The following is an 8,430-nucleotide window of genomic DNA, read 5'->3' on the forward strand; positions in this document are numbered from 1 at the left end:
TGTTCCCTGGATGCTGCCTGACCTGCTGCGCTTTTCCAGCAACACATTTCCAGCTACCTTAAAATTATGCCCACTTGTGATAGACATTTCTGCCATGGGAATGTAAAGTGGGGGGGCTCCAGTGTTGTGCTAGTGAGGATGAAATATTGTCCCCAACCTTCACTGATTGTGGCCTGTGGGTCAGGGAACTAAGGATCCAGTTGCAGAGAGTTAGGCTTAGTCTGAGATCACTAAGTTTAGTAATGAGCCTCCAGGGGATAATAGTGTTGGAGGCTGAACTGTAGTCAATGAATCGGATTCTTAAGTAGCTGTTCTTGGTGTCAAGATGTTCTAGGGAGGAGTGAAGGGCAAGTGATATGGCATCTGACGTGGATCTGTTGGTCCAATAGGCAAATTGGAGTGGGTCAAGAGTAGCGGGGAGGCTGGAGTTGATTAATGCCATGACCAGCCTTTCAAAGCACTTCATGACCACCGAAATTAGGGCCACTGGGCGGTATCATTGAGACATGCTGCATTGAAACAGGCAGGGACAGTGGTCTGCTGCAGGGAGAGGTTGAAGCTGTCGGAGAAGACCTCTGCCAGTTGATGTATGCATGCTCTGAGTGCCCGGCCTGGTACTCTGTCTGGTCTCATCGCTTTCCTTGGATTCACTTGAAGGAAAACTGACCTGACCCCTGATGCAGTGACTGTTGGGATAGGTTCGTCAGGACTTGTCGGAATAGGTGTTACCTCTCCGCCGAAATTCTGCTCACAGTGAGCATAGACGGCGTTGAGATGATCTGGGAGGGATATGTCATCGTCTGCTATCTTGCACTGTCTCTTTTTAGAACCTGTGATGACATTCAGTCCTTGCCATAGTCACCGGGTGTCTGTTTGGGTCTCTAGTTTGGATTGGTATTGGTCCTTGGCTGTCTTAATGGCTCTGTGAAGGTCATACTTGGATTCCTTATATTTGAGTGTGTCTCCTGCTCTGAAGGCCTCATGCCTGGTTTTTATCAGGTTCTGTGTGTCCTGATTCATCCAGGGTTTCCTGTTGGGGAACACCCAGATTGACTTCCTCGGTATACAGTCCTCCACACACTTGCTGATAAAGTCTGCGACGGTGGTGGTGTACTTGTCCAAGGTACCTGCGGACTGTTTGAACAGGGCCCAATCAGCCGATTCCAGACAGCACCAGAGTTGATCCTCTGCCTCCTCCGACCAACACTGGACCTGTATCAGCGAGGGGGGGGTCTCCTGCTTGAGCTTAAGCCTTAAGCCGGGAGAAAAAACACGGCATTGTGGTCGGAGTTCCCGAAATGAGAGCAGGGCATCTTTCACAATGGTGTAGCAGTGGTCTAAAATGTTTGGGCCGCTGGTGGGGCAGGTAATGTTCTAGTGGTACTTGGGCAACATCTTCCTCAGGTTGGTTTGATTGAAGTAGGCAGTTACCAATAAACAGGGCCTCGGAGTGTTCCATCTCCAGTGTGTTAGTGGTGGAGTACAGCACATCCAGAGCTCCCTCAGCCTTTGCTTGTGGCAGTATATACACAGAAGTTAGTACAGCAGCGGCAAATTCCCATGGGAGATAGAAGGGGCGGCATTTGATGGTGAGGAATTCAAGCTTTGGGGAGCAATGGCTGCCCAGGGTTGCAATGTCCGTGCACTACAAGTTGTTGATTAAAAATCAAACCCCTCCACCCTTTGTCTTACCGGAGGATGCTGTACGGTCCATACAATGGATAGAAAAACCATCAGCCTGAAGTGCTCAGTTGGGAATGGATGGGTTGAGCCAGGTTTCTGGGAAGCAGAGTGCGCAGCTGTCCCGCAGTTCACGCTGGAAGCTGAGCCGTGATCTCAGTTTGTCCATCTTGTACATTTGCTCAGAGTAAGCTCGGAAGGTGAGGGGTGGTCTTGAAACCGCATCGTCTCAGTCTTACTAGCAGGCCGGGACGCTAACCCCGCTTCCTCGCAGGTTTCTTACATTTGAGTGGCCCATGGTCTGGTGGAGTGGATTGTCACAGTTTCCATTTAAGTGATCCTCCCTAGGACCCAGTGTAGCAGGTAACACCGATCAGTAACTAATCAGCCGTGACTGAATTGTGGAGCAGACCCGATGGGCCGAATGGCCTAATTTCTGCCCCTATGTCTTGTGGTCTTATGGATAACCTGTGTTCGATAAGACAGGGCGAGAGCCAAAGTTGGGAGAACAGTGCTTAAGGGCCTGTACTGTGCTGTACTGTTCTGTGTTGCATGTTGTATGTCTATCATTCACAGGGTTACATTATGGACTGAAGCCTCTGGCATTGGGATCTGAGCAGTGCTTACGTGTAAGAGATGAGTGGCGCTGCAATTTGAGAAGGTACAGAGAGGAAAAAAAAAGGTAAAATCTCTATCTTTTAGAGTAAGCCAGAGAGTTCGCCGCTGCGCTGGGATTGAGATGATGTTTTTACAATTGTAAGCATCATTCTTGTGGTTAATGAATCATCGCAGCCCTTTGATGTGGAAATTCCATCAAATTCAGCTTCAGGGCCAAGTGGGAAGAAAGCAATATCTGATTCTCTCCTGCTGCTGGGAGATGCTTGTTGTCAGTACACCGAAACCTACAAGCACCTCGATCACTGTAGCCTTTACCCCATCAAGTCCCGTCGAAGGACTCTTAAACTCTCTGCCACTCCTTCCACGCTCCCTCTCAGTCCCGAATGAGTCTCGTTACCTGATGAAGGAGCAGCGCTCCGAAAGCTAGTGCTTCCAAATAAACCTGTTGGACTATATCCTGGTGTTGTGTGATGTTTAACTTTGTCCACCCCAGTCCGACACCACTTGGCAACATAGTCCCGAATGGTTAATCCTAACAGGAACATGTCAAGTGACTGCTCAGATCCCAATGCCAGAGGCTTCAGTCCATAATGTAGGCTGGCACTGTAACCCTGTGAATGATAGACATACAACATGTAACACAGAACAGTACAGCACAGTACAGGCCCTTCGGCCCTCTATGTTGTGCCGGCCTTATGCCCTACTCTAATATCAAACTAACCTACATACCCTACATTGTACTATTAGATTAGATTACTTTTAGATTAGATTACTTACAGTGTGGAAACAGGCCCTTCGGCCCAACAAGTCCACAGCACAACCCAGCCATACCCCTGCATTTACCCCTTACTTAACACTACGGACAATTTGGCATGGCCAATTGACCTGACCTGCACATCTTTGGACTGTGGGAGGAAACCGGAGCACCCAGAGGAAACCCACGCAGACACGGGGAGAACGTGCAAACTCCACACAGTCAGTCGCCTGAGGCGGGAATTGAACCCGGGTCTCTGGCGCTGTGAGGCAGCAGTGCTAACTGCTGTGCCACCGTGCCGCCCTATCTTCCATGTGCCTATCCAAGAGTTGCTTAAATGTCCCCAATGTATCTAACTGTACTCCCACTGTTGGCAGTGCATCCCACACACCCTCCACTCTCTGTATGAAGAACCTACCTCAGACATCTTCCCTAAATCTTCCTCCAATCACATTAAACTTATGTCCCCTTGTGATAGCCATTTCTGCCCTGGGAAAATGTTTCTGGTATCCACTCTATCTATGTCCCTTATCATGTTGTACACCTCTATCAAGTCACCTCTCATCCTTCTTCACTCTAATGAGAAAAGCCCTAGCTCCCTCAGCCTTTCTTCATAAGACCTGCCCTCCAGCGCAGGCAGCATCCTGGTAATTCTCCTCTGCACCCTCTCATCTTTCCTATAATGAAGTCTGAATTCATCTTGTATCCCTGAATCTGGAAATCCGGTGCCGACCAGTATCGGAATTCCCAAGCTTTGTTTTTTTTCTTTATTAGCACTTTTGAGGTGTCACGTGTTTAGGTGTGAAGCCTGCTCTTTCAGCAGACACTATTCAGGGAACAGTAGGGAGGTTTTCCCTCGTTCCAGCCTGACCAATGATTACAAAGTCAGAAAATCTGGTGATCAAAGCAAAAAGGTAATGGAAATCTGAAACAAAAGCAGGAAGTGCTGGAGGAACTCTGGCAGTGAGTGTGGAGAGAGAAATAGAGTTAACGTGTCAAGTCTGGTGTTCTGAAGAAGAAACGTATTAGGGATCTGAAATGTAACTTGGTTCCTCTATCCACGCTCGCTGCCAGACCTGCTGGGTTTCTGCTTTTGTATCTACTCATTAAGAGGGGTGCTTTTTGTGGTCATATTGTGATGTACATATTGTCCGCAACATTCCTCAAATTACTATAATGACTGTGCTTGAACTTATTGGTTAAGGCCATACAGAATCTGAGAGATGTACAGCACAGAAACCCACCCTTCGGTCCAACTCATCCACGCTGACCAGATACCCTAAATTAATCTAGTCCCATTTGGCAGCACTTGGCCGATATCCCGCTAAACCCTTCCTATTCATATACCCATCCAGAAACCTTTTAAATGTTGTAATTGTACCAGCCTCCACCACTTCCTCAGGCAGCTCATTCCATAGACCCTTTCAGCCTGTTCTGCCATTCAGTGAGAAAGCGACTGATTTAATTGGGACCTCAACTCCACATTCACAGCACCCCACTGATTATTGGCTGTTTTGTGATGGTCTCTGATCACAAAAGGTGCCACCTGAATGCAAAGTCATCTTACTTTCCACTCAGGAGCTTCTGAAACGGTATCCTTTACCCTCAGCTGCTGCCTGCCCTGAACGGTGGTCAATTGGCAACTTGAACAGATTCTCCCTGTTTTCTTAGGCCTCTGCTCTTACTCTTTACTCTCCCACACCATCAAAGCCACACCACCACCTTCCCCCTTTTTCGACACACACAAGACAATTGAGTTTGTAATCTCAAATCCACCTTTCAAAGGGGCTGGTTGCTCCACAATATCCTTGCTTGCATTTCCATATGTCTGACCTTCCTACTCACCATCCACAGGCCTCAGACTGGGAGGAAGACTGACATCGACAAAGTGTGGTCACTGCTGCGACGCTGCAGCCCATTTCTGCGCAGCAAGATTCCACAAACAGTGCCAATGAACGGTTTCCAGATAATCGATTCTAGGTTTTGGTTTGAGAGACAGATATTGGCTGAGACACAACTCTTCTGCAATGAATCGTTTGCATCTTCGGGAGAGGGCAGACAGGTTGAACGAGAGAAAGACTTGCATTTAGATCATGCATTTCACCACCTGCCAAACTGCTTTCAGTTATCACGTGTAGACTGAGTGGTTAGGAAGGCTGGAAATGACAAAGGCTGGAGATCAAAGAGGGTCAGGCAGCATCCATGGAAAGAGAGCAAGCTAATCTTTCAGGTCTTGATGACCCTTCAGCATCTCCATGGAAACTGTCTGACCCACTGTGATCTCCAGCATTTGTTGTTTCCAGTACAGATTCCAGCATCTGCAGGAATTTGCTCCCACCTGGTTAGAGAAAGCACGCTTGTCTTCATTCCTCATTGAGTTGGGATGCCATGTTGAAGTTGTACAGGACATCAGTGAGGCCTGTCTGGGGGCACTGTGTCCAGCTGTGGTCACCCTGCGATAGGAAGGATATTATTAAATTGGAGGAGGCTCAGCAAGGACGTACCAGGATGTTGCCAGGAGGGTTTGAGTCAGAAAGAAAGGCTAGATAGGCTGGGACTTCTTTCGCTGGAGTGGAGGAGGTTGAGAAATGACCTTCTAGAGGTTTATAAAATCATGAGGGGCAGAGATAAAGTGAATAGCGAAGGTCTTTTCCCTAGGGCAGGGGAGTTCAAAACTAGAGGGCATATTTTTAAGGTGAGAGGAGACAGATTTAAGAAGGACATGAGGGGTATCGTTCTTACAGAGTGTGGTTTGTGTGTGGAATGCAGTGGTGGATGGGGGGTATTGTTACAGTGTTTCAAAGACATTTGGATAAGTACATGAATTGTAAAGGGTTTGGAGGGATATGAGCCAAACACAGGCAAGCAGGACTAGTTTGGTTTGGGAAGGTGGTGACCATTCCTGATGAAGACCTCTGGCCCGAAACGTCGATTCTCCTGCTCCTCAGATGCTGCCTGACCTGCTGTGCTTTTCCAGCGCCACACTCTCAACTCTGATCTCCAGCATCTGCAGTTCTCACTGTCTCCAACATGGTGAGCATGGATTAGTTGGACCGAAGGGTATGCTTCCATTCTGTATGACGCCAGGACAGGAGTTGGGAGGTCATGTTGGTGCTGTACAGGACATTGGTCAGGCCACTGTTGGAATATTGTGTGCAATTCTGGTCTCCTTCCTATTGGAAAGATGTTGTGAAACTTGAAAGGGTTCAGAAAAGATTTGCAAGGATGTTGCCAGGGTGGGAGGACTTGAGCTCGAGGCTGGGGCTGTTTTCCCTGGAGCATCAGAGGCTGGTGGGTGACCTTATAGAGGGTTATAAAATCATGATGGGCGTGGATAGACAAAGTCTTTTTCCTGGGGTGGGGGAGTCCAGAACTAGAGACCATAGGTTTAGGATGAGAGAGGAAAGATATAAAAGAGGGGCAACTCTAACGGGCAACTTTTTCACACAGAGGGTGGTACGTGTATGGAATGAGCTGCCAGAGGAAGTGGTGGAGGCTGGTACAATTGCAACATTTAAAAGGCATCTGGATGGATATATGAATAGAAAGAGTTTGGAGGGATATGGGCTGGGTGCTGGCAGGTGGGACTAGATTGGGTTGGGATATCTGGTCGGCATGGACGGGTTGGACCGAAGGGTCTGTTTCCATGCTGTACATCTCTATGACTCTGTGACTTTATTTCCTACTTCAGAAGTGTGGTCACTGTGGGAGGGTCGTACATGTGGCAGCACGTTCCCACAAACAATAAGGTGATCACAACCTGTAACCTGTTCAAATGACGTTGCTTGAGAGGTTTCTAGCAAACGAGAGTGAATACCCCTGCTCTCTTCATTAATACAAAAGACACAAGGATTCAGCAACCTGAGAGGCGCGCAGGGCCTCAGTCCTGTACAGAAATGTCGGGATTTCCATGCTCAAACCCTGGAGTCGGGCCTAAACTCACAGATTTTAGACTCTGAATGGTGTGATGCAGCAACAGCTGAGGCTTGTACAGGATGTTGGGGAGACAATATTTGGAATATTCCTTACAATTCTGGCCGCTCTGCTATAGGAAGGCTATTACTAAATTGGAAAGGGTGCAGAAAAGATTTACCAGGATGTTACTTGGACTGGAGGGTTTGGGTTATAAGGAGAAGATAGATAGGCTGGGACTTCCTTCACTGTAGCGTAGGAGGTTGAGGGGTGACCTGATAGAAGTTTATAAAATCATGAGGGGTATGGATAAGGCAAATGGCAACAGTCTTTTCCCTGGGAGAGAGGGGAGGAGATCAGAATGAGGGTGTATAATTTTCAGGAGGGAGGAGAAAGATGTAAAAAGGGGCAACTTTTTCAGACAGAGGGTGGTTCATACATGGCAAGAAATACTAGAGGGAGTGATAGGTGTGCAGGTAAAGCTGCAACATTTAAGAGACACTTGGTCAGAGACATGGACATGAAAGGTTGAGAGGGATATGGCCAAACGCAGGTAAATGGGACTAGTTTAGTTTGAGGAATCTGGTCTGTGGGGATGAGTTGGACTGAATGCTCAGTTTCTATGCTGTGTCTCTTTGACGCTAAATTAATTGGGGTTCCAATTTTTAAGTAATATAGGGATGAGGTAATCTAAAGATTTAAAGATGAGATGTTCAACAAACTGGCTTATTCATCAGCCAAACTTGCTTGAGTAATGAGATCTTCAAATGTTTTATTACTCCAGCCCTGTCTGGCTTTCCAAATAATTCCCCAGGGCAGTCATTCCCAAATTTCAGACAGTAATTTCACAACAGGTCGGCTTGAGGGGGGTGGGGGGGGGGGGTGAATGCTCAAATCTGTCTGACCACTGACCTCCTGAATCCCTGAGAATCCATCCGTGCGGGGGCGAATGTTCCTGACTGCGGCTCTCAGCTGGGATTTTGTCAATGAGCTAGCACACCAACTAGTCTCTGAGTCAGGGTTAACCACATGAGCAATGATTCCCCACAAGCCCTTCCTCCCCTACCTCCTACAAATCTCCAGTTTGTGCAGCCACTGCCAGTGTTGTGTAATTGAACTAGATCCAGGATGGTTTTGAGACCGGAAAAGTCATTGAGTGTGGGTGGGGGAACGATGATTGAATTGCCCTCGGGAGATTTACGGGATGCGGGGACTCCTTCTGCAAGAGTGAGAGGTTGGCTGATCACGGCAGAGCTCATGTCTCAGGGTCTGCCTGGTACACAGTGCCAGAGGGAAGGGACACACGCACCCCAAACTCTGCTAACGGGTGGTAGGTGGAGTACAAGGGAAGGCGGATGGGGAAATGCGGACGCCAGTTGTCCACGTTTGAAAGAGAGAGAGCTCATTTATACGGCACCATCCCCAGCCGCAAGACAGTCCAGTGGTTTTGCACTGTGGTCACTGCA

This window comes from Chiloscyllium plagiosum, unplaced genomic scaffold (assembly GCF_037043375.1).
Source record: "Chiloscyllium plagiosum isolate Xiang-an unplaced genomic scaffold, Cpla_swu_hap1 HiC_scaffold_17, whole genome shotgun sequence".
Classification (NCBI taxonomy): domain Eukaryota; kingdom Metazoa; phylum Chordata; class Chondrichthyes; order Orectolobiformes; family Hemiscylliidae; genus Chiloscyllium; species Chiloscyllium plagiosum.